The sequence below is a fragment of the Leptonotus elevatus genome, chromosome 2 (genome assembly GCF_054856555.1).
Source record: "Leptonotus elevatus isolate MCC_2025b chromosome 2, RoL_Lele_1.0, whole genome shotgun sequence".
Lineage (NCBI taxonomy): Eukaryota > Metazoa > Chordata > Actinopteri > Syngnathiformes > Syngnathidae > Leptonotus > Leptonotus elevatus.
The window spans coordinates 23,266,561-23,288,175 of NC_141240.1; the positions used below are offsets into that span (position 1 = coordinate 23,266,561).

General features: G+C 42.4%; 17 non-coding genes across 17 annotated transcripts; 15 read left to right on the forward strand and 2 right to left on the reverse strand.

The window, feature by feature from the left end:
* Positions 1-432: 432 nt before the first annotated feature.
* On the forward strand, positions 433-514 carry trnai-aau (transfer RNA isoleucine (anticodon AAU)). Its single transcript has one exon. It is a non-coding gene; the product is annotated as a tRNA-Ile (tRNA).
* A 347-nt stretch (positions 515-861) lies between these two features.
* trnam-cau (transfer RNA methionine (anticodon CAU)) lies at positions 862-933 on the reverse strand. Its single transcript has one exon. It is a non-coding gene; the product is annotated as a tRNA-Met (tRNA).
* Positions 934-1,160: 227 nt separating this feature from the next.
* Positions 1,161-1,242, forward strand: trnal-uag (transfer RNA leucine (anticodon UAG)). The gene has a single exon. It is a non-coding gene; the product is annotated as a tRNA-Leu (tRNA).
* A 2,198-nt stretch (positions 1,243-3,440) lies between these two features.
* trnal-uaa (transfer RNA leucine (anticodon UAA)) lies at positions 3,441-3,522 on the forward strand. The gene has a single exon. It is a non-coding gene; the product is annotated as a tRNA-Leu (tRNA).
* Positions 3,523-4,143: 621 nt separating this feature from the next.
* On the forward strand, positions 4,144-4,234 carry trnal-uaa (transfer RNA leucine (anticodon UAA)). The gene has a single exon. It is a non-coding gene; the product is annotated as a tRNA-Leu (tRNA).
* Positions 4,235-6,447: 2,213 nt separating this feature from the next.
* trnal-uag (transfer RNA leucine (anticodon UAG)) lies at positions 6,448-6,529 on the forward strand. The gene has a single exon. It is a non-coding gene; the product is annotated as a tRNA-Leu (tRNA).
* A 369-nt stretch (positions 6,530-6,898) lies between these two features.
* On the forward strand, positions 6,899-6,980 carry trnal-aag (transfer RNA leucine (anticodon AAG)). Its single transcript has one exon. It is a non-coding gene; the product is annotated as a tRNA-Leu (tRNA).
* Positions 6,981-7,625: 645 nt separating this feature from the next.
* trnal-uaa (transfer RNA leucine (anticodon UAA)) lies at positions 7,626-7,707 on the forward strand. The gene has a single exon. It is a non-coding gene; the product is annotated as a tRNA-Leu (tRNA).
* Positions 7,708-8,870: 1,163 nt separating this feature from the next.
* Positions 8,871-8,952, forward strand: trnal-uag (transfer RNA leucine (anticodon UAG)). The gene has a single exon. It is a non-coding gene; the product is annotated as a tRNA-Leu (tRNA).
* A 645-nt stretch (positions 8,953-9,597) lies between these two features.
* Positions 9,598-9,679, forward strand: trnal-uaa (transfer RNA leucine (anticodon UAA)). Its single transcript has one exon. It is a non-coding gene; the product is annotated as a tRNA-Leu (tRNA).
* Positions 9,680-10,842: 1,163 nt separating this feature from the next.
* Positions 10,843-10,924, forward strand: trnal-uag (transfer RNA leucine (anticodon UAG)). Its single transcript has one exon. It is a non-coding gene; the product is annotated as a tRNA-Leu (tRNA).
* A 1,694-nt stretch (positions 10,925-12,618) lies between these two features.
* On the forward strand, positions 12,619-12,700 carry trnal-uag (transfer RNA leucine (anticodon UAG)). Its single transcript has one exon. It is a non-coding gene; the product is annotated as a tRNA-Leu (tRNA).
* A 644-nt stretch (positions 12,701-13,344) lies between these two features.
* Positions 13,345-13,426, forward strand: trnal-uaa (transfer RNA leucine (anticodon UAA)). Its single transcript has one exon. It is a non-coding gene; the product is annotated as a tRNA-Leu (tRNA).
* Positions 13,427-14,383: 957 nt separating this feature from the next.
* trnal-uag (transfer RNA leucine (anticodon UAG)) lies at positions 14,384-14,465 on the forward strand. The gene has a single exon. It is a non-coding gene; the product is annotated as a tRNA-Leu (tRNA).
* Positions 14,466-15,433: 968 nt separating this feature from the next.
* On the forward strand, positions 15,434-15,515 carry trnal-uag (transfer RNA leucine (anticodon UAG)). Its single transcript has one exon. It is a non-coding gene; the product is annotated as a tRNA-Leu (tRNA).
* A 346-nt stretch (positions 15,516-15,861) lies between these two features.
* Positions 15,862-15,933, reverse strand: trnat-cgu (transfer RNA threonine (anticodon CGU)). The gene has a single exon. It is a non-coding gene; the product is annotated as a tRNA-Thr (tRNA).
* A 226-nt stretch (positions 15,934-16,159) lies between these two features.
* trnal-uag (transfer RNA leucine (anticodon UAG)) lies at positions 16,160-16,241 on the forward strand. Its single transcript has one exon. It is a non-coding gene; the product is annotated as a tRNA-Leu (tRNA).
* The last annotated feature ends 5,374 nt before the right edge of the window (positions 16,242-21,615 follow it).

Sequence of the window (21,615 nt, forward strand, 5' to 3'; positions counted from 1 at the left end):
GAACCTGGATTTTGGTGTGGAAACCTATTTGTCCGCCGAGTTTGCGCCTCAGACCGCAACATAACTTACATTGCCCAAACATTTCCTTTCTGTTAATGGCTTCTAAGGTATTGTGGCCGAGTGGTCGAAGGTGCTGGATCTAAGTTCCAGTCTCTTAGGAGGCGTTAGTTCAAATCCCACCACTGCTAGTTCCATAACAATGGAAGTAGTATCCTACAATTTCTGTGGATGACTTTAGACAATATGCTTAATTTACTATGCTAACAAGCATGAGTTCCACAACTGTTTGCCATTGAATGTTTCTGGTTGGCTTGAAGATAATTTACCTCTGATCCAAGCAGGCGTCATTACCTTATGCGCAAGGTTTTGTTGGATGCCACTAACCTGGATGTTCTTGTGGAAACCTGATATTCTTACTAAAAAAGATTTGCAGGTACTGTGGCCGAGCGGTCAAAGGCGCTGGATTAATGCTCCAGTCTCTCAGGAGGTGTGGGTTCAAATCCCACCACTGCCAGTTTTTACTTATAGTTTTGTTTGTAGCAAAGTAAAGGAAATTTATTTTCTGTTTGTGTTTTGTCCTCTTACCACCATTCCCGAAATTTCAGTATTTTTGCCTTTCACACTAAGCGGGACTGACTACTTAATCAGTGACAACACAGAGAAATCAGACTAAGAATGGTGAAAGATGGCCCAATTTTTCAAAGTGAAGTAAATGAATTGAAGAAGGGCTAAAATCCCTTGGCCACAGCCAATGAGTAGACAATTTTTAACTTCACATGATTAACCTTCAAAAGAACTACTTGGTAGAAGTTCAACAACATCCCAGACTGAGGAATGTGCTACTAAATAACCAGGTCTAGATAGCAGAGGATGGTTTCGATCCATCGACCTCTGGGTTATGGGCCCAGCACGCTTCCACTGCGCCACTCTGCTGCTGTAGTGGTACTCGTTGGCCTGTACTCTCTTGTTGCTAAGGAAGAATTAGGTCTGACATTTCGCCATGGATCAGAGCAGGCTTCATTACGTTATGCACAAGGCTAGGCAGGACAACATGAACCTGGATTTTGGTGTGGAAACCTATTTGTCCGCCAAGTCTGCGCCTCAGACCGCAACATAACTTACATTGCCCAAACATTTCCTTTTTTGTTAATGGCTTCTAAGGTAGTGTGGCCGAGTGGTCGAAGGAGCTGGATTTAGGCTCCAGTCTCTTAAGAGGCGTGGGTTCAAATCCCACCGCTGCTAGTTCCATGACAATGGAAGTAGTATCCTACAATTTCTGTGGATGACTTCAGACAATATGCTTAATTTACTATGCTAACAAGCATGAGTTCCACAACTGTTTGCCATTGAACATTTCTGGTTGGCTTGGAGATAATTTACCTGTGATCCAAGCAGGCGTCATTACCTTATGCGCAAGGTTTTGTTGGACGCCACTAACCTGGATGTTCTTGTGGAAACCTGATATTTTTACTATAAAAGATTTGCAGGTACTGTGGCCGAGCGGTCAAAGGTGCTGGAATAAGGCTCCAGTCTCTCAGGAGGTGTTTCAAATCCCACCACTGCCAGTTTTTACTTATAGTTTTGTTTGTAGCAAAGTATAGGAATTTAATTTTCTGTTTGTGTTTTGTCCTCTTACCACCATTCCCGAAATTTCAGTATTTTTGCCTTTCACACTAAGCGGGACTGACTACTTAATCAGTGACAACACAGAGAAATCAGACTAAGAATGGTGAAAGATGGCCCAATTTTCCAAAGTGAAGTAAATGAATTGAAGAAGGGGTCAAATCCCTTGGCCACAGCCAATGAGTAGACAATTTTTAACCTTCAAAAGAACTACTTGGTAGAAGTTCAACAACATCCTAGACTGAGGATTGTTTTACTAAGTAACCAGGTCGAGATAGCAGAGGATGGTTTCGACCCATCGACCTCTGGGTTATGGGCCCAGCACGCTTCCGCTTCGCCACTCTGCTGCTGTAGTGGTACTTGTTGGCCTGTACTCTCTTGTTGCTAAGGAAGAATTAGGTCTGACATTTCGCCATGGATCAGAGCAGGCTTCATTACGTTATGCACAAGGCTAGGCAGGACAGCATGAACCTGGATTTTGGTGTGGAAACCTATTTGTCCGCCGAGTCTGCGCCTCAGACCGCAACATAACTTACATTGCCCAAACATTTCCTTTCTGTTAGTGGCTTCTAAGGTAGTGTGGCCGAGTGGTCGAAGGTGCTGGATTTAAATTCCAGTCTCTTAGGAGGAGTTGGTTCAAATCCCACCGCTGCTAGTTCCATGACAATGGAAGTAGTATCCTACAATTTCTGTGGATGACTTTAGACAATATGCTTAATTTACTATGCTAACAAGCATGAATTCCACAACTGTTTGCCATTGAACGTTTCTGGTTGGCTTGAAGATAATTTACCTCTGATCCAAGCAGGCGTCATTACCTTATGCGCAAGGTTTTGTTGGACGCCACTAACCTGGATGTTCTTGTGGAAACCTGATATTTTTACTAAAATAGATTTGCAGGTATTGTGGCCGTGCGGTCAAAGTCGCTGGATTAAGGCTCCAGTCTCTCAGGAGGTGTGGGTTCAAATCCCACCATTGCCAGTTCTTCCTTACAGTTATGTTTGTAGCAAAGTATAGGAATTAGATTTTCTGTTTGTGTTTTGTCCTCTTACCACCATTCCCGAAATTTCAGTATTTTTGCCTTTCACACTAAGCGGGACTGACTACTTAATCAGTAACAACACAGAGAAATCAGACTAAGAATGGTGAAAGATGGTCTATTTTTCCAGCCAGTTTTTCCTTAGAGTTTTGTTTGTTGCAAAGTATAGGAATTTGATTTTCTGTTTGTGTTTTGTCCTCTTACCACCATTCCCGAAATGTCAGTATTTTTGCCTTTCACACTTACCGGGACTGACTACTTAATCAGTGACAACACAGAGAAATCAGACTAAGAATGGTGAAAGAGGGCCCAATTTACCAAAGTGAAGTAAATGAATTGAAGAAGGGGTCAAATCCCTTGGCCACAGCCAATGAGTAGACAATTTTTAACTTCACATGATTAACCTTCAAAATAACTACTTGGTAGAAGTTTAACAACATCCAAGACTGAGGATTGTTTTACTAAGTAACCAGGTATAGATAGCAGAGGATGGTTTCGACCCATCGACCTCTGGGTTATGGGCCCAGCACGCTTCCGCTGCGCCACTCTGCTGCAGTAGTGGTACTTGTTGGCCTGTACTCTCTTGTCGCTAAGGAAGAATTAGGTCTGACATTTCGCCATGGATCAGAGCAGGCTTCATTACGTTATGCACAAGGCTAGGCAGGACAGCATGAACCTGGATTTTGGTGTGGAAACTTATTTGTCCGCCAAGTCTGCGCCTCAGACCGCAACATAACTTACATTGCCCAAACATTTCCTTTCTGTTAATGGCTTCTAAGGTAGTGTGGCCGAGTGGTCGAAGGCGCTGGATTTAAGCTCCAGTCTCTCAGGAGGCTTGGGTTCAAATCCCACCACTGCCAGTTCTTCCTTACAGTTTTGTTTGTAGCAAAGTATAGGAATTTAATTTTCTGTTTGTGTTTTGTCCTCTTACCACCATACCCGAAATTTCAGTATTTTTGCCTTTCACACTAAGCGGGACTAACTACTTAATCAGTGACAACACTGAGAAATCAGACTAAGAATGGTGAAAGATGGCCAATTTTTCCAAAGTGAAGTAAATGAATTGAAGAAGGGGTCAAATCCCTTGGCCACAGCCAATGAGTAGACAATTTTTAACTTCACATGAACTACTTGGTGGAAGTTCAACAACATCCTAGTCTGAGGATTGTGCTACTAAATAACCAGGTCAAGATAGCAGAGGATGGTTTCGATACATCGACCTCTGGTTTATGGGCCCAGCACGCTTCCGCTGCACCACTCTGCTGGTGTAATGGTACATTTTGGCCTCTACTCTCTTATCGCTGAAGAAGAATTAGTTCTGACATTTCGCCATGGATCAGAGCAGGCTTCATTACGTTATGCACAAGGCTAGGCAGGACAACATGAACCTGGATTTTGGTGTGGAAACCTATGTGTCCGCCAAGTCTGCGCCTCAGACCGCAACATAACTTACATTGCCCAAACATTTCCTTTCTGTTAATGGCTTCAAAGGTAGTGTGGCCGAGTGGTCGAAGGCGCTGGATTTAACCTCCAGTCTCTTAGGAGGCGTGGGTTCAAATCCCACCACAGCCAGTTACATGACAATGGAAATAGTATCCTACAATTTCTGTGGATCACTTTAGACAATTTACTTATTTTACTATGCTAACAAGCATGAGGTACACAACTGTTTTCCATTGAACGTTTCTGGTTGGCTTGAAGATAATTTACCTCTGATCTAAGCAGGCGTCATTACCTTATGCGCAAAGTTTTTGTTGGACACCACTAACCTGGATGTTCTTGTGGAAACCTGATATTTTTACTAAAATAGATTTGCAGGTATTGTGGCCGTGCGGTCAAAGTCGCTGGATTAAGGCTCCAGTCTCTCAGGAGGTGTGGGTTCAAATCCCACCATTGCCAGTTCTTCCTTACAGTTATGTTTGTAGCAAAGTATAGGAATTAGATTTTCTGTTTGTGTTTTGTCCTCTTACCACCATTCACGAAATTTCAGTAATTTTGCCTTTCACACTAAGCGGGACTGACTACTTAATCAGTAACAACACAGAGAAATCAGACTAAGAATGGTGAAAGATGGTCTCTTTTTCCAGCCAGTTTTTCCTTACAGTTTTGTTTGTAGCAAAGTATAGGAATTTGATTTTCTGTTTGTGCTTTGTCCTCTTACCACGATTCCCGAAATTTCAGTATTGTTGCCTTTCACACTAAGCGGGACTGACTACTTAATCAGTGACAACACAGAGAAATCAGACTAAGAATGGTGAAAGAGGGCCCAATTTACCAAAGTGAAGTAAATGAATTGATGAAGGGGTCAAATCCCTTGGCCACAGCCAATGAGTAGACAATTTTTAACTTCACATGATTAACCTTCAAAATAACTACTTGGTAGAAGTTCAACAACATCTTAGACTGAGGATTGTTTTACTAAGTAACCAGGTCGAGATAGCAGAGGATGGTTTCGACCCATCTACCTCTGGGTTATGGGCCCAGCACGCTTCCGCTGCGCCACTCTGCTGCTGTAGTGGTACTTGTTGGCCTGTACTCTCTTGTCGCTAAGGAAGAATTAGGTCTGACATTTCGCCATGGATCAGAGCAGGCTTCATTACGTTATGCACAAGGCTAGGCAGGACAGCATGAACCTGGATTTTGGTGTGGAAACCTATTTGTCCGCCGAGTTTGCGCCTCAGACCGCAACATAACTTACATTGCCCAAACATTTCCTTTCTGTTAATGGCTTCTAAGGTATTGTGGCCGAGTGGTCGAAGGTGCTGGATCTAAGTTCCAGTCTCTTAGGAGGCGTTAGTTCAAATCCCACCACTGCTAGTTCCATAACAATGGAAGTAGTATCCTACAATTTCTGTGGATGACTTTAGACAATATGCTTAATTTACTATGCTAACAAGCATGAGTTCCACAACTGTTTGCCATTGAATGTTTCTGGTTGGCTTGAAGATAATTTACCTCTGATCCAAGCAGGCGTCATTACCTTATGCGCAAGGTTTTGTTGGATGCCACTAACCTGGATGTTCTTGTGGAAACCTGATATTTTTACTATAAAAGATTTGCAGGTACTGTGGCCGAGCGGTCAAAGGCGCTGGATTAAGGCTCCAGTCTCTCAGGAGGCGTTTCAAATCCCACCACTGCCAGTTTTTACTTATAGTTTTGTTTGTAGCAAAGTATAGGAATTTGATTTTCTGTTTGTGTTTTGTCCTCTTACCACCATTCCCGAAATTTCAGTATGTTTGCCTTTCACACTAAGCGGGACTGACTACTTAATCAGTGACAACACAGAGAAATCAGACTAAGAATGGTGAAAGATGGCCCAATTTTCTAAAGTGAAGTAAATTAATTGAAGAAGGGGTAAAATTCCTTGGCCACCGCCAATGAGTAGACAATTTTTAACTTCACATGATTAACCTTCAAAAGAACTACTTGGTAGAAGTTCAACAACATCCTGGACTGAGGATTGTGCTACTAAATAACCAGGTCGAGATAGCAGAGGATGGTTTCGATCCATCGACCTGTGGGTTATGGGCCCAGCACGCTTCCGCTGCGCGACTCTGCTGCTGTAGCGGTACTTGTTGGCCTGTACACTCTTGTCGCTAAGGAAGAATTAGGTCTGACATTTCGCCATGGATCAGAGCAGGCTTCATTACGTTATGCACAAGGCTAGGCAGGACAACATGAACCTGGATTTTGGTGTGGAAACCTATTTGTCCGCCAAGTCTGCGCCTCAGACCGCAACATAACTTACATTGCCCAAACATTTCCTTTCTGTTAATGGCTTCTAAGGTAGTGTGGCCGAGTGGTCGAAGGCGCTGGATTTAGGCTCCAGTCTCTTAGGAGGCGTGGGTTCAAATCCCACCACTGCCAGGTTTGTGACAATGGAATTAGTATCCTACGATTTCTGTGGATGACTTTAGACAATATACTTATTTTACTATGCTAACAAGCATGAGGTTCACAACTGTTTGCCATTGGACGTTTCTGGTTGGCTTGAAGATCATTTACCTCTGATCCAAGCAGGCGTCATTACCTTATGCGCAAGGTTTTGTTGGACACCACTAACCTGGATGTTTTTTGTGGAAACCTGATTTTTTTACTAAAAAAGATTTGCAGGCTAGGCAGGACAGCATGAACCTGGATTTTGGTGTGGAAACCTATTTGTCCGCCAAGTCTGCGCCTCAGACCGCAACATAACTTACATTGCCCAAACATTTCCTTTCTGTTAATGGCTTCTAAGGTAGTGTGGCTGAGTGGGTGAAGGCGCTGGATTAAGGCTCCAATCTCTCAGGAGGCGTGGGTTCTAATCCCACCACTGCCAGTTCTTCCTTACAGTTTTGTTTGTAGCAAAGTATAGGAATTTAATTTTCTGTTTGGGTTTTGTCCTCTTACCACCATTCCCGAAATTTCAGTATTTTTGCCTTTCACACTAAGCGGGACTAACTACTTAATCAGTGACAACACTGAGAAATCAGACTAAGAATGGTGAAAGATGGCCAATTTTTCCAAAGTGAAGTAAATGAATTGAAGAAGGGGTCAAATCCCTTGGCCACAGCCAATGAGTAGACAATTTTTAACTTCACATGATTAACCTTCAAAAGAACTACTTCGTAGAAGTTCAACAACATCCTAGTCTGAGGATTGTGCTACTAAATAACCAGGTCAAGATAGCAGAGGATGGTTTCGACACATCGACCTCTGGGTTATGGGCCCAGCATGCTTCCACTGCACCACTCTGCTGCTGTAATGGTACTTTTTGGCCTGTACTCTATTGTCGCTGAAGAAGATTTAGTTCTGACATTTCGCCATGGATCAGAGCAGGCTTCATTACGTTATGCACAAGGCTAGGCAGGACAACATGAACCTGGATTTTGGTTTGGAAACCTATGTGTCCGCCAAGTCTGCGCCTCAGACCGCAACATAACTTACATTGCCCAAACATTTCCTTTCTGTTAATGGCTTCAAAGGTAGTGTGGCCGAGTGGTCGAAGGCGCTGGATTTAACCTCCAGTCTCTTAGGAGGCGTGGGTTCAAATCCCACCACTGCCACTTACATGACAATGGAAATAGTATCCTACAATTTCTGTGGATCACTTTAGACAATTTACTTATTTTACTATGCTAACAAGCATGAGGTCCACAACTGTTTGCCATTGAACGTTTCTGGTTGGCTTGAAGATAATTTACCTCTGATCTAAGCAGGCGTCATTACCTTATGCGCAAAGTTTTTGTTGGACACCACTAACCTGGATGTTCTTGTGGAAACCTGATATTTTTACTAAAATAGATTTGCAGGTATTGTGGCCGTGCGGTCAAAGTCGCTGGATTAAGGCTCCAGTCTCTCAGGAGGTGTGGGTTCAAATCCCACCATTGCCAGTTCTTCCTTACAGTTATGTTTGTAGCAAAGTATAGGAATTAGATTTTCTGTTTGGGTTTTGTCCTCTTACCACCATTCCCGAAATTTCAGTATTTTTGCCTTTCACACTAAGCGGGACTGACTACTTAATCAGTAACAACACAGAGAAATCAGACTAAGAATGGTGAAAGATGGTCTATTTTTCCAGCCAGTTTTTCCTTAGAGTTTTGTTTGTTGCAAAGTATAGGAATTTGATTTTCTGTTTGTGTTTTGTCCTCTTACCACCATTCCCGAAATGTCAGTATTTTTGCCTTTCACACTAAGCGGGACTGACTACTTAATCAGTGACAACACAGAGAAATCAGACTAAGAATGGTGAAAGAGGGCGCAATTTACCAAAGTGAAGTAAATGAATTGAAGAAGGGGTCAAATCCCTTGGCCACAGCCAATGAGTAGACAATTTTTAACTTCACATGATTAACCTTCAAAATAACTACTTGGTAGAAGTTTAACAACATCCAAGACTGAGGATTGTTTTACTAAGTAACCAGGTATAGATAGCAGAGGATGGTTTCGACCCATCGACCTCTGGGTTATGGGCCCAGCACGCATCCGCTGCGCCACTCTGCTGCTGTAGTGATACTTGTTGGCCTGTACTCTCTTGTCGCTAAGGAAGAATTAGGTCTGACATTTCGCCATGGATCAGAGCAGGCTTCATTACGTTATGCACAAGGCTAGGCAGGACAGCATGAACCTGGATTTTGGTGTGGAAACTTATTTGTCCGCCAAGTCTGCGCCTCAGACCGCAACATAACTTACATTGCCCAAACATTTCCTTTCTGTTAATGGCTTCTAAGGTAGTGTGGCCGAGTGGTCGAAGGCGCTGGATTTAGGCTCCAGTCTCTCAGGAGGCGTGGGTTCAAATCCCACCACTGCCAGTTCTTCCTTACAGTTTTTTTTGTAGCAAAGTATAGGAATTTAATTTTCTGTTTGTGTTTTGTCCTCTTACCACCATTCCCGAAATTTCAGTATTTTTGCCTTTCACACTAAGCGGGACTAACTACTTAATCAGTGACAACACTGAGAAATCAGACTAAGAATGGTGAAAGATGGCCAATTTTTCCAAAGTGAAGTAAATGAATTGAAGAAGGGGTCAAATCCCTTGGCCACAGCCAATGAGTAGACAATTTTTAACTTCACATGATTAACCTTCAAAAGAACTACTTGGTAGAAGTTCAACAACATCCTAGTCTGAGGATTGTGCTACTAAATAACCAGGTCAAGATAGCAGAGGATGGTTTCGATACATCGACCTCTGGGTTATGGGCCCAGCACGCTTCCGCTGCACCACTCTGCTGCTGTAATGGTACTTTTTGGCCTCTACTCTCTTATCGCTGAAGAAGAATTAGTTCTGACATTTCGCCATGGATCAGAGCAGGCTTCATTACGTTATGCACAAGGCTAGGCAGGACAACATGAACCTGGATTTTGGTGTGGAAACCTATGTGTCCGCCAAGTCTGCGCCTCAGACCGCAACATAACTTACATTGCCCAAACATTTCCTTTCTGTTAATGGCTTCAAAGGTAGTGTGGCCGAGTGGTCGAAGGCGCTGGATTTAAGCTCCAGTCTCTTAGGAGGCGTGGGTTCAAATCCCACCACTGCCAGTTACATGACAATGGAAATAGTATCCTACAATTTCTGTGGATCACTTTAGACAATTTACTTATTTTACTATGCTAACAAGCATGAGGTACACAACTGTTTGCCATTGAACGTTTCTGGTTGGCTTGAAGATAATTTACCTCTGATCTAAGCAGGCGTCATTACCTTATGCGCAAAGTTTTTTTTGGACACCACTAACCTGGATGTTCTTGTGGAAACCTGATATTTTTACTAAAATAGATTTGCAGGTATTGTGGCCGTGCGGTCAAAGTCGCTGGGTTAAGGCTCCAGTCTCTCAGGAGGTGTGGGTTCAAATCCCACCATTGCCAGTTCTTCCTTACAGTTATGTTTGTAGCAAAGTATAGGAATTAGATTTTCTGTTTGGGTTTTGTCCTCTTACCACCATTCCCGAAATTTCAGTATTTTTGCCTTTCACACTAAGCGGGACTGACTACTTAATCAGTAACAACACAGAGAAATCAGACTAAGAATGGTGAAAGATGGTCTCTTTTTCCAGCCAGTTTTTCCTTACAGTTTTGTTTGTAGCAAAGTATAGGAATTTGATTTTCTGTTTGTGTTTTGTCCTCTTACCACCATTCCCGAAATTTCAGTATTTTTGCCTTTCACACTGAACGGGACTGACTACTTAATCAGTGACAACACAGAGAAATCAGACTAAGAATGGTGAAAGATGGCCCAATTTTCCAAAGTGAAGTAAATGAATTGAAGAAGGGGTCAAATCCCTTGGCCACAGCCAATGAGTAGACAATTTTTAACTTCACATGATTAACCTTCAAAAGAACTACTTGGTAAAAGTTCAACAACATCTTAGACTGAGGATTGTTTTACTAAGTAACCAGGTTGAGATAGCAGAGGATGGTTTCGACCCATCGACCTCTGGGTTATGGGCCCAGCACGCTTCCGCTGCGCCACTCTGCTGCTGTAGTGGTACTTGTTGGCCTGTACTCTCTTGTCGCTAAGGAAGAATTAGGTCTGACATTTCGCCATGGATCAGAGCAGGCTTCATTACGTTATGCACAAGGCTAGGCAGGACAACATGAACTTGGATTTTGGTGTGGAAACCTATTTGTCCGCCAAGTCTGCGCCTCAGACCGCAACATAACTTACATTGCCCAAACATTTCCTTTCTGTTAATGCCTTCTAAGGTATTGTGGCCGAGTGGTTGAAGGCGCTGGATTTAGGCTCCAGTCTCTTAGGAGGCGTGGGTTCAAATCCCACCACTGCCAGATCTTCCTTACAGTTTTGTTTGTAGCAAAGTATAGGAATTTGATTTTCTGTTTGTGTTTTGTCCTCTTACCACCATTCCCGAAATTTTAGTATTTTTGCCTTTCACACTAAGCGGGACTGACTACTTAATCAGTGACAACACAGAGAAATCAGACTAAGAATGGTGAAAAAGGCCCAATTTACCAAAGTGAAGTAAATGAATTGAATAAGGGGTCAAATCCCTTGGCCACAGCCAATGAGTAGACAATTTTTAACTTCACATGATTAACCTTCAAAAGAAGTACTTGGTAGAAGTTCAACAACATCCTGGACTGAGGATTGTGCTACTAAATAACCAGGTCGAGATAGCAGAGGATGGTTTCGATCCATCGACCTCTGGGTTATGGGCCCAGCACGCTTCTGCTGCGCCACTCTGCTGCTGTAATGGTACTTGTTGGCCTGTACTCTCTTGTCGCTAAGGAAGAATTAGGTCTGACATTTCGCCATGGATCAGAGCAGGCTTCATTACGTTATGCACAAGGCTAGATAGGACAACATGAACCTGGATTTTGGTGTGGAAACCTATTTGTCCGCCAAGTCTGCGCCTCAGACCGCAACATAACTTACATTGCCCAAACATTTCCTTTCTGTTAATAGCTTCTAAGGTAGTGTGGCCGAGTGGTAGAAGGGGCTGGATTTTAGCTCAAGTCTCTTAGGAGGCGTGGGTTCAAATCCCACCACTGCCAGTTCTGTGACAATGGAATTAGTATCCTACAATTTCTGTGGATGACTTTAGACAATATGCTTATTTTACTATGCTAACAAGCATGAGTTCCACAACTGTTTGCCATTGAACGTTTCTAGTTGGCTTGAAGATAATTTACCTCTGATCCAAGCAGGCGTCATTACCTTATGCGCAAGGTTTTGTTGGACGCCACTAACCTGGATGTTCTTGTGGAAACCTGATATTTTTACTATAAAAGATTTGCAGGGAGTGTGGCCGAGCGGTCAAAGGCGCTGGATTAAGTCTCCAGTCTCTCAGGAGGCGTTTCAAATCCCACCACTGCCAGTTTTTACTTATAGTTTTGTTTGTAGCAAAGTATAGGAATTTGATTTTCTGTTTGTGTTTTGTCCTCTTACCACCATTCCCGAAATTTCAGTATTTTTGCCTTTCACACTAAGCGGGACTGACTACTTAATCAGTAACAACAGAGAGAAATCAGACTAAGAATGGTGAAAGATGGCCCAATTTTCCAAAGTGAAGTAAATAAATTGAAGAAGGGGTCAAATCCCTTGGCCACAGCCAATGAGTAGACAATTGTTAACTTCACAAGATTAACCTTCAAAAGAATTACTTGGTAGAAGTTCAACAACATCCAAGACTGAGGATTGTGCTACTAAATAACCAGGTCGAGATAGCAGAGGATGGTTTCGATCCATCGACCTCTTGTTTATGGGCCCAGCACACTTCCGCTGAGCCACTCTGCTGCTGTAGTGGTACTTGTTGGCCTGTACTCTCTTGTCGCTGAAGAAGAATTAGGTCTAACATTTCGCCATGGATCAGAGCAGGCTTCATTACGTTATGCACAAGGCTAGGCAGGACAGCATGAACCTGGATTTTGGTGTGGAAACCTATTTGTCCGCCAAGTCTGCGCCTCAGACCGCAACATAACTTACATTGCCCAAACATTTCCTTTCTGTTAATGCCTTCTAAGGTAGTGTGGCCGAGTGGTCGAAGGCGCTGGATTTAGGCTCCAGTCTCTTAGGAGGCGTGGGTTTAAATCCCACCACTGCCAGTTCTTCCTTACAGTTTTTTTTGTAGCAAAGTATAGTAATTTGATTTTCTGTTTGTGTTTTTCCTCTTACCACGATTCCCGAAATTTCAGTATTTTTGCCTTTCACACTAAGCGGGACTGACTACTTAATCAGTGACAACACAGAGAAATCAGACTAAGAATGGTGAAAGAGGGCCCAATTTACCAAAGTGAAGTAAATGAATTGAAGAAGGGGTCAAATCCCTTGGCCACAGCCAATGAGTAGACAATTTTTAACTTCACATGATTAACCTTCAAAAGAACTACTTGGTAGAAGTTCAACAACATCCTGGACTGAGGATTGTGATACTAAATAACCAGATCGAGATAGCAGAGGATGGTTTTGATCCATCGACCTCTGGGTTATGGGCTCAGCACGCTTCCGCTGCGCCACTCTGCTGCTGTAGTGGTACTTGTTGGCCTGTACTCTCTTGTCGCTAAGGAAGAATTAGGTCTGACATTTCGCCATGGATCAGAGCAGGCTTCATTACGTTATGCACAAGGCTAGGCAGGACAACATGAACTTGGATTTTGGTGTGGAAACCTATTTGTCCGCCAAGTCTGCGCCTCAGACCGCAACATAACTTACATTGCCCAAACATTTCCTTTCTGTTAATGCCTTCTAAGGTATTGTGGCCGAGTGGTTGAAGGTGCTGGATTTAAGTTCCAGTCTCTTAGGAGGCGTGGGTTCAAATCCCACCACTGCCAGTTCCGTGACAATGGAATTAGTACCCTACAATTTCTGTGGATGACTTTAGACAATATGCTTATTTTACTATGCTAACAAGCATGAGGTCCACAACTGTTTGCAATTGGACGTTTCTGGTTGGCTTAAAGATAGTTTAAGCAGACGTCATTACCTTATGCGCAAGGTTTTGTTGGACACAGCTAACCTGGATGTTCTTGTGGAAACCTGATATTTTTACTAAAAAATATTTGCAGGTAGTGTGGCCGAGTGGTCAAAGGCGCTGGATTATGGCTCCAGTCTCTCAGAATGCGTTTCAAATCCCACCACTGCCAGTTTTTACTTAGAGTTTTGTTTGTAGCAAAGTATAGGAATTAGATTTTCTGTTTGTGTTTTGTCCTCTTACCACCATTCCCGAAATTTCAGTATTTTTGCCTTTCACACTAAGCGGGACTGACTACTTAATCAGTAACAACACAGAGAAATCAGACTAAGAATGGTGAAAGATGGCCCAATTTTCCAAAGTGAAGTAAATTAATTGAAGAAGGGGTCAAATCCCTTGGCCACAGCCAATGAGTAGACAAATTTTAACTTCACAAGATTAACCTTCAAAAGAATTACTTGGTAGAAGTTCAACAACATCCAAGACTGAGGATTGTGCTACTAAATAACCAGGTCGAGATAGCAGAGGATGGTTTCGATCCATCGACCTCTGGGTTATGGGCCCAGCACGCTTCCGCTGCGCGACTCTGCTGCTGTAGTGGTACTTTTTGGCCTGTACTCTCTTGTCGCTAAGGAAGAATTAGGTCTAACATTTCGCCATGGATCAGAGCAGGCTTCATTACGTTATGCACAAGGCTAGGCAGGACAGCATGAACCTGGATTTTGGTGTGGAAACCTATTTGTCTGCCAAGTCTGCATCTCAGACCGCAACATAACTTACATTGCCCAAACATTTCCTTTCTGTTCATGGCTTCTAAGGTAGTGTGGCCGAGTGGTCGAAGGCGCTGGGTTTAGGCTCCAGTCTCTTAGGAGGCGTGGGTTCAAATCCCACCACTGCCAGTTCTGTGACAATGGAATTAGTATCCTACAATTTCTGTGGATGACTTTAGACAATATGCTTATTTTACTATGCTAACAAGCATGAGTTCCACAACTGTTTGCCATTGAACGTTTCTGGTTGGCTTGAAGATAATTTACCTCTGATCCAAGCAGGCGTCATTACCTTATGCGCAAGGTTTTGTTGGACGCCACTAACCTGGATTTTCTTGTGGAAACCTGATATTTTTACTATAAAAGATTTGCAGGTAGTGTGGCCGAGCGGTCAAAGGCGCTGGATTAAATCTCCAGTCTCTCAGGAGGCGTTTCAAATCCCACCGCTGCCAGTTTTTACTTATAGTTTTGTTTGTAGCAAAGTATAGGAATTTGATTTTCTGTTTGTGTTTTGTCCTCTTACCACCATTCCCGAAATTTCAGTATTTTTGCCTTTCACACTAAGCGGGACTGACTACTTAATCAGTAACAACAGAGAGAAATCAGACTAAGAATGGTGAAAGATGGCCCAATTTTCCAAAGTGAAGTAAATGAATTGAAGAAGGGGTCAAATCCCTTGGCCACAGCCAATGATTAGACAAATTTTAACTTCACAAGATTAACCTTCAAAAAAATTACTTGGTAGAAGTTCAACAACATCCAAGACTGAGGATTGTGCTACTAAATAACCAGGTCGAGATAGCAGAGGATGGTTTCGATCCATCGACCTCTTGTTTATGGGCCCAGCACACTTCCGCTGAGCAACTCTGCTGCTGTAGTGGTACTTGTTGGCCTGTACTCTCTTGTCGCTGAAGAAGAATTAGGTCTAACATTTCGCCATGGATCAGAGCAGGCTTCATTACGTTATGCACAAGGCTAGGCAGGACAGCATGAACCTGGATTTTGGTGTGGAAACCTATTTGTCCGCCAAGTCTGCGCCTCAGACCGCAACATAACTTACATTGCCCAAACATTTCCTTTCTGTTAATGCCTTCTAAGGTAGTGTGGCCGAGTGGTTGAAGGCGCTGGATTTAGGCTCCAGTCTCTTAGGAGGCGTGGGTTTAAATCCCACCACTGCCAGTTCTTCCTTACAGTTTTTTTTGTTGCAAAGTATAGTAATTTGATTTTCTGTTTGTGTTTTTCCTCTTACCACGATTCCCGAAATTTCAGTATTTTTGCCTTTCACACCAAGCGGGACTGACTACTTAATCAGTGACAACACAGAGAAATCAGACTAAGAATGGTGAAAGAGGGCCCAATTTACCAAAGTGAAGTAAATGAATTGAAAAAGGGGTCAAATCCCTTGGCCACAGCCAATGAGTAGACAATTTTTAACTTCACATGATTAACCTTCAAAATAACTACTTGGTAGAAGTTCAACAATATCCTGGATTGAGGATTGTGATACTAAATAACCAGATCGAGATAGCAGAGGATGGTTTTGATCCATCGACCTCTGGGTTACGGGCCCAGCACGCTTCCGCTGCGCCACTCTGCTGCTGTAGTGGTACTTGTTGGCCTGTACTCTCTTGTCGCTAAGGAAGAATTAGGTCTGACATTTCGCCATGGATCAGAGCAGGCTTCATTACGTTATGCACAAGGCTAGGCAGGACAACATGAACTTGGATTTTGGTGTGGAAACCTATTTGTCCGCCAAGTCTGCGCCTCAGACCGCAACATAACTTACATTGCCCAAACATTTCCTTTCTGTTAATGCCTTCTAAGGTATTGTGGCCGAGTGGTTGAAGGCGCTGGATTTAGGCTCCAGTCTCTTAGGAGGCGTGGGTTCAAATCCCACCACTGCCAGATCTTCCTTACAGTTTTGTTTGTAGCAAAGTATAGGAATTTGATTTTCTGTTTGTGTTTTGTCCTCTTACCACGATTCCCGAAATTTTAGTATTTTTGCCTTTCACACTAAGCGGGACTGACTACTTAATCAGTGACAACACAGAGAAATCAGACTAAGAATGGTGAAAGAGGGCCCAATTTACCAAAGTGAAGTAAATGAATTGAAGAAGGGGTCAAATCCCTTGGCCACAGCCAATGAGTAGACAATTTTTAACTTCACATGATTAACCTTCAAAAGAAGTACTTGGTAGAAGTTCAACAACATCCTGGACTGATTATTGTGCTACTAAATTACCAGGTCGAGATAGCAGAGGATGGTTTCGATCCATCGACCTCTGGGTTATGGGCCCAGCACGCTTCTGCTGCGCCACTCTGCTGCTGTAATGGTACTTGTTGGCCTGTACTCTCTTGTCGCTAAGGAAGAATTAGGTCTGACATTTCGCCATGAATCAGAGCAGGCTTCATTACGTTATGCACAAGGCTAGGCAGGACAGCATGAACATGGATTTTGGTGTGGAAACCTATTTGTCCGCCAAGTCTGCGCCTCAGACCGCAACATAACTTACATTGCCCAAACATTTCCTTTCTGTTAATAGCTTCTAAGGTAGTGTGGCCGAGTGGTAGAAGGGGCTGGATTTTAGCTCAAGTCTCTTAGGAGGCGTGGGTTCATATCCCACCACTGCCAGTTCTGTGACAATGGAAGTAGTATCCTACAATTTCTGTGGATGACTTTAGACAATATACTTATTTTACTATGCTAACAAGCATGAGGTCCACAACTGTTTGCCATTGGACGTTTCTGGTTGGCTTTAAGATAATTTACCTCTGATCAAAGCAGGCGTCATTACCTTATGCGCAAGGTTTTGTTGGACACCACTAACCTGGATGTTCTTGTGGAAACCTGATATTTTTACTAAAAAAGATTTGCAGGTAGTGTTGCCGTGCGGTCAAAGGCGCTGGATTAAGGCTCAAGTCTCTCAGGAGGTGTGGGTTCAAATCCCACCACTGCCAGTTCTTCCCTACAGTTTTTTTTGTAGCAAAGTATAGTAATTTGATTTTCCGTATGAATTCCTTTTGTTCTACGGTTTAATTCGATAGCGCGTGACAAGTTATTTTGAAAATGAGCGCCTTGCAAAAATTTTGCAATATATGGAGAACAGTTTTGCTCAGCGGGATTGGATAACCGCTGTGTATAAACGAGAGGTCACGTGAATATTGTGTGGCCATCGTTGTTAACCTATTGAACTATTATACTAAAAGTGAGACGTCACTGTATTGATAAATATTAATACTACTTGCGGAGAATAGAAAGCGGAAGTAAAAAATAAAAAACTACAAACAAAATGGAGGGCGTTTTTGACCGGGATACAGAATGGTTTGTCCTGAATGCGCTTCCGGTTCATAGTCGGGACTTGTGAGTCGCAGCCATGCGGAAAAATAAAAAACGTCGATGAAAAACGAAAAAACAAACTATGGATCGATTGTATGAAAAGCTTTCGCTGGACAAAATGGTACGTCAGACTTTTGTATTTTCTTTGTTGGTAATGATGTAGTGGCTGAATTTGATGCTAAAATGACTCCAGCATTTGTTGAGCAGTTTACGGATGATTTGTTCGAAGTTAACCTGTTTACTGAAATCACCGTACAAAACTGCGGTTTAAATGCCGTAAGATTTGTAGAAAACAAATTGATAGAATAAAACCGTTTATTATTTTATAATGACTAAAGAGTGTGTGCGTATGTATTTGAGTGTGTGACCTAGCTTCTAAAAGGTGGGGGCTATTATTGTGATTGTGAGTGAGAAATGTGCATATGGTGGTTTTGTTTGTTTTTATTCAATATCTTTAACTAAGTTTGGTGTTGTTTGAGATGAGACTGTTGTGATAGTGGCGTTTGTTTTATTAATGGGAATGTGAGAAAATAGGTTTTGCGATGTATAATGTTAAGACCCCCCCTGTGACAATGGAATTAGTATCCTACAATTTCTGTGGATGACTTTAGACAATATGCTTATTTTACTATGCTAACAAGCATGAGGTCCACAACTGTTTGCCATTGGACGTTTCTGATTGGCTTGAAGATAATTTACCTCTGATCCAAGCAGGCGTCATTACCTTATGCGCAAGGTTTTGTTGGACACCACTAACCTGGATGTTCTTGTGGAAACCTGATATTTTTACTAAAAAAGTTTTGCAGGTAGTGTGGCCGAGCGGTCAAAGGCGCTGGATTAAGGCTCCAGTCTCTCAGGAGGCATTTCAAATCCCACCACTGCCAATTTTTACTTAGAGTTTTGTTTGTAGCAAAGTATAGGAATTAGATTTTCTGTTTGTGTTTTGTCCTTTTACCACCATTCCCGAAATTTCAGTATTTTTGCCTTTCACACTAAGCGGGACTGACTACTTAATCAGTAACAACACAGAGAAATCAGACTAAGAATGGTGAAAGATGGCCCAATTTTCCAAAGTGAAGTAAATTAATTGAAGAAGGGGTCAAATGCCTTGGCCACAGCCAATGAGTAGACAATTTTTAACTTCACATGATTAACCTTCAAAAGAATTACTTGGTAGAAGTTCAACAACATCCAAGACTGAAGATTGTGCTACTAAATAACCTGGTTGAGATAGCAGAGGATGGTTTCAATCCATCGACCTCTGGGTTATGGGCCCAGCACGCTTCCGCTGGGCCACTCTGCTGCTGTAGAGGTACTTGTTGGCCTGTACTCTCTTGTCGCTGAAGAAGAATTAGGTCTAACATTTCGCCATGGATCAGAGCAGGCTTCATTACGTTATGCACAAGGCTAGGCAGGACAGCATGGAACTGGATGTTGGTGTGGCAACCTATTTGTCCACCAAAAATGCATCTCAGACCGCAACATAACTTACATTACCCAAACATTTCCTTTCTGTTAAGGTCGTGTGGCCGATTGGTTGAAGGCGCTGGATTTAGGTTAGCAAGAATGAGGTCCACAACCATTTGCCATTGGACGTTTCTGGTTGGGTTGTAGATAATTTACCTCTGATCCAAGCAGGCGTCATTACCTTATGCGCAAGGTTTTGTTGGACACCACTAACCTGGATGTTCTTGAGGAAACCTGATATTTATGCTAAACACAGATTTGCAGGTAGTGTGGCCGAGCGGTCAAAGGCGCTGGATTAAGGCTACAGTTTCTCAGGAGGCGTGGGGTCAAATCCCACTGATGAGTTATTAACATTGTTTTTTTAGTTTTAATTTATATTTTAGCTGTTTTGGATTTAGTTGACTCAGTGTAGGCTCAATGAATTGTATTCTTGTCTGTGTTACTTTTATGAGGAAGGGCAACGAGTTCAAACATTCATTTGCTATCTCTAAATGGGAGGGCCGGGATTCTGCTGTGTCGGAAGGGAGTCAGGCTTATTATTATTGTATTTTTTCTAATCTGATTTATACCCATGGGAACAGATTCTCTTGTATTTGCTGAGTTGTGGATGGGTGTGTTGTGGGCTGATGGGAGGAGACTTCTAGTCTCCCACTTTTTGAATAAGTATTGATGCCCCACGTTGGACGAGACAGACAACCTGATAGAACACGGCTTCAGTGTCATCAGCTTTTTGTCCTCAGAAGCTTCTGATAATTAATAAATACCTTTGCAAAGGAACTTCTTCACTTGGATCTCACCATTCAGTTAATTGAACACGCAAAGAGTACAATACTTAATATTGTCTACTCTAACAAATGGTGACCGCCGACGCTGAATTATAACGAATGGTCTCCTCCGTTGAACCGAACGGACGTGGAGCTAGATGCGGCGTTCAAGGACGGGCGGAACTTCTAGGCCTAAATAAATAAAGTACGGTAAGTGGAGACTGTTATCCACGTAGAGAGGTTGTGTCTGTCTGGTCCGCTACAACTGGTTTTTCGTCTTCCAAATTGTCTAAATTTTAAATGAGATCTGTGTGAACAAGTTATAGTTTGATGTCGTTGGAGAGTTGATAATTCCGACGATATTGAACTAAACACGTCGTGGAGTGGTGCATTTGAAGGTGACGTGATGCAGACTCGAAGTGATGAAGCTTTTTTTGTACAGGAAGAAATAGCGGTTAATTTTTTGATTTGTTTTGTTTCTCGTCAACGCTATGAAGAATCCTTAGACCATAATATATATTGAAGATTATGGTATGCGCTTCTGTCTTTTTTGGCAGTTTTGGCCGATTTGAGGACTACTATCATAATTGTTCATGGCAATTGGTGAAAACGTCCTATCACGTAATATGTTTTTTGAAAAAGCGCCTGTTTGAAATTGAACAGTATATAGGGGTCCAGGTTGATTACAGCGATGATTGGATTTTGTGTCACTGTATATCAATCGAGAGATTACGTGAAACTTTTATTTCTATGGCGCTTCTACAATATGTAGTTTTGAGGTCAGGATTCCCGTTTGAATTCCTTTTGTTCCACGGTTGAATTCGTGAGCGCGTGACAATTTCTTTAAAAAATGAGCGCCTTGCAAAAATTTTGCAATATATGGAGAACAGTTTAGCTCAGCGGGATTGGGTAACCGCTGTGTATAAACGAGAGGTCGCGTGATTCTTATGTGTGTCTGTGTGTGGCCATATGTGTTAACATATTGAACTATTAATACTAAAAGTGAGACGTCACTGTATTGAAACCGAAAGTAAACATCAAAAACTACAAACAAAATGGAGGCGATTTCGACCCGGATATAGAATGGTTTGTCCTGAATGCGCTTCCGGTTCAGCGAAAAATAAAAGCGTCGATGAACAATGAAAAAACGAACTATGGATCGATTGTATACAAAGCTTTCGCTGGACAAAATGGTATGTCAGAATTTTGTATTTTCTTTGTTGGTAATGAAAAAAGGCTGAATTTGATGCTAAAATGACTCCAGCATTTGTGGAGCAGTTTACGGGTGGTTTGTTCGAAGTTACCCGTTTACTGAAATCACCGTATAAAACTGCGGTTTGAATGCTATAAGATTTGTAGACAACGAATTGATAGAATAACACCGTTTATTATTTTATAATGACTGAAGAGTGTGTGCGTATGCATTTGAGTGTGTGACCTAGCTTCTAAAAAGGTGGGGGCTATTATTGTTATTGTGTGTGAGAAATGTGCATATGGGGATTTTGTTTGTTTTTCTTCAATATTTTAACTAAGTTTGGTGTTGTTTTGTGTGAGATGAGACTGTTGTGATAGTGGCGTTTGTTTTATTAATGGGAATGTGATAAAATAGGTTTTGCGATTTATAATGTTAAGATTCCTCCCCCCCCCCCCCCCCCCGTTTCTAGGTTAAAAAAAAAAAAGTGGGGGCTGAGCTGTGCGCTGTGAGCATAAT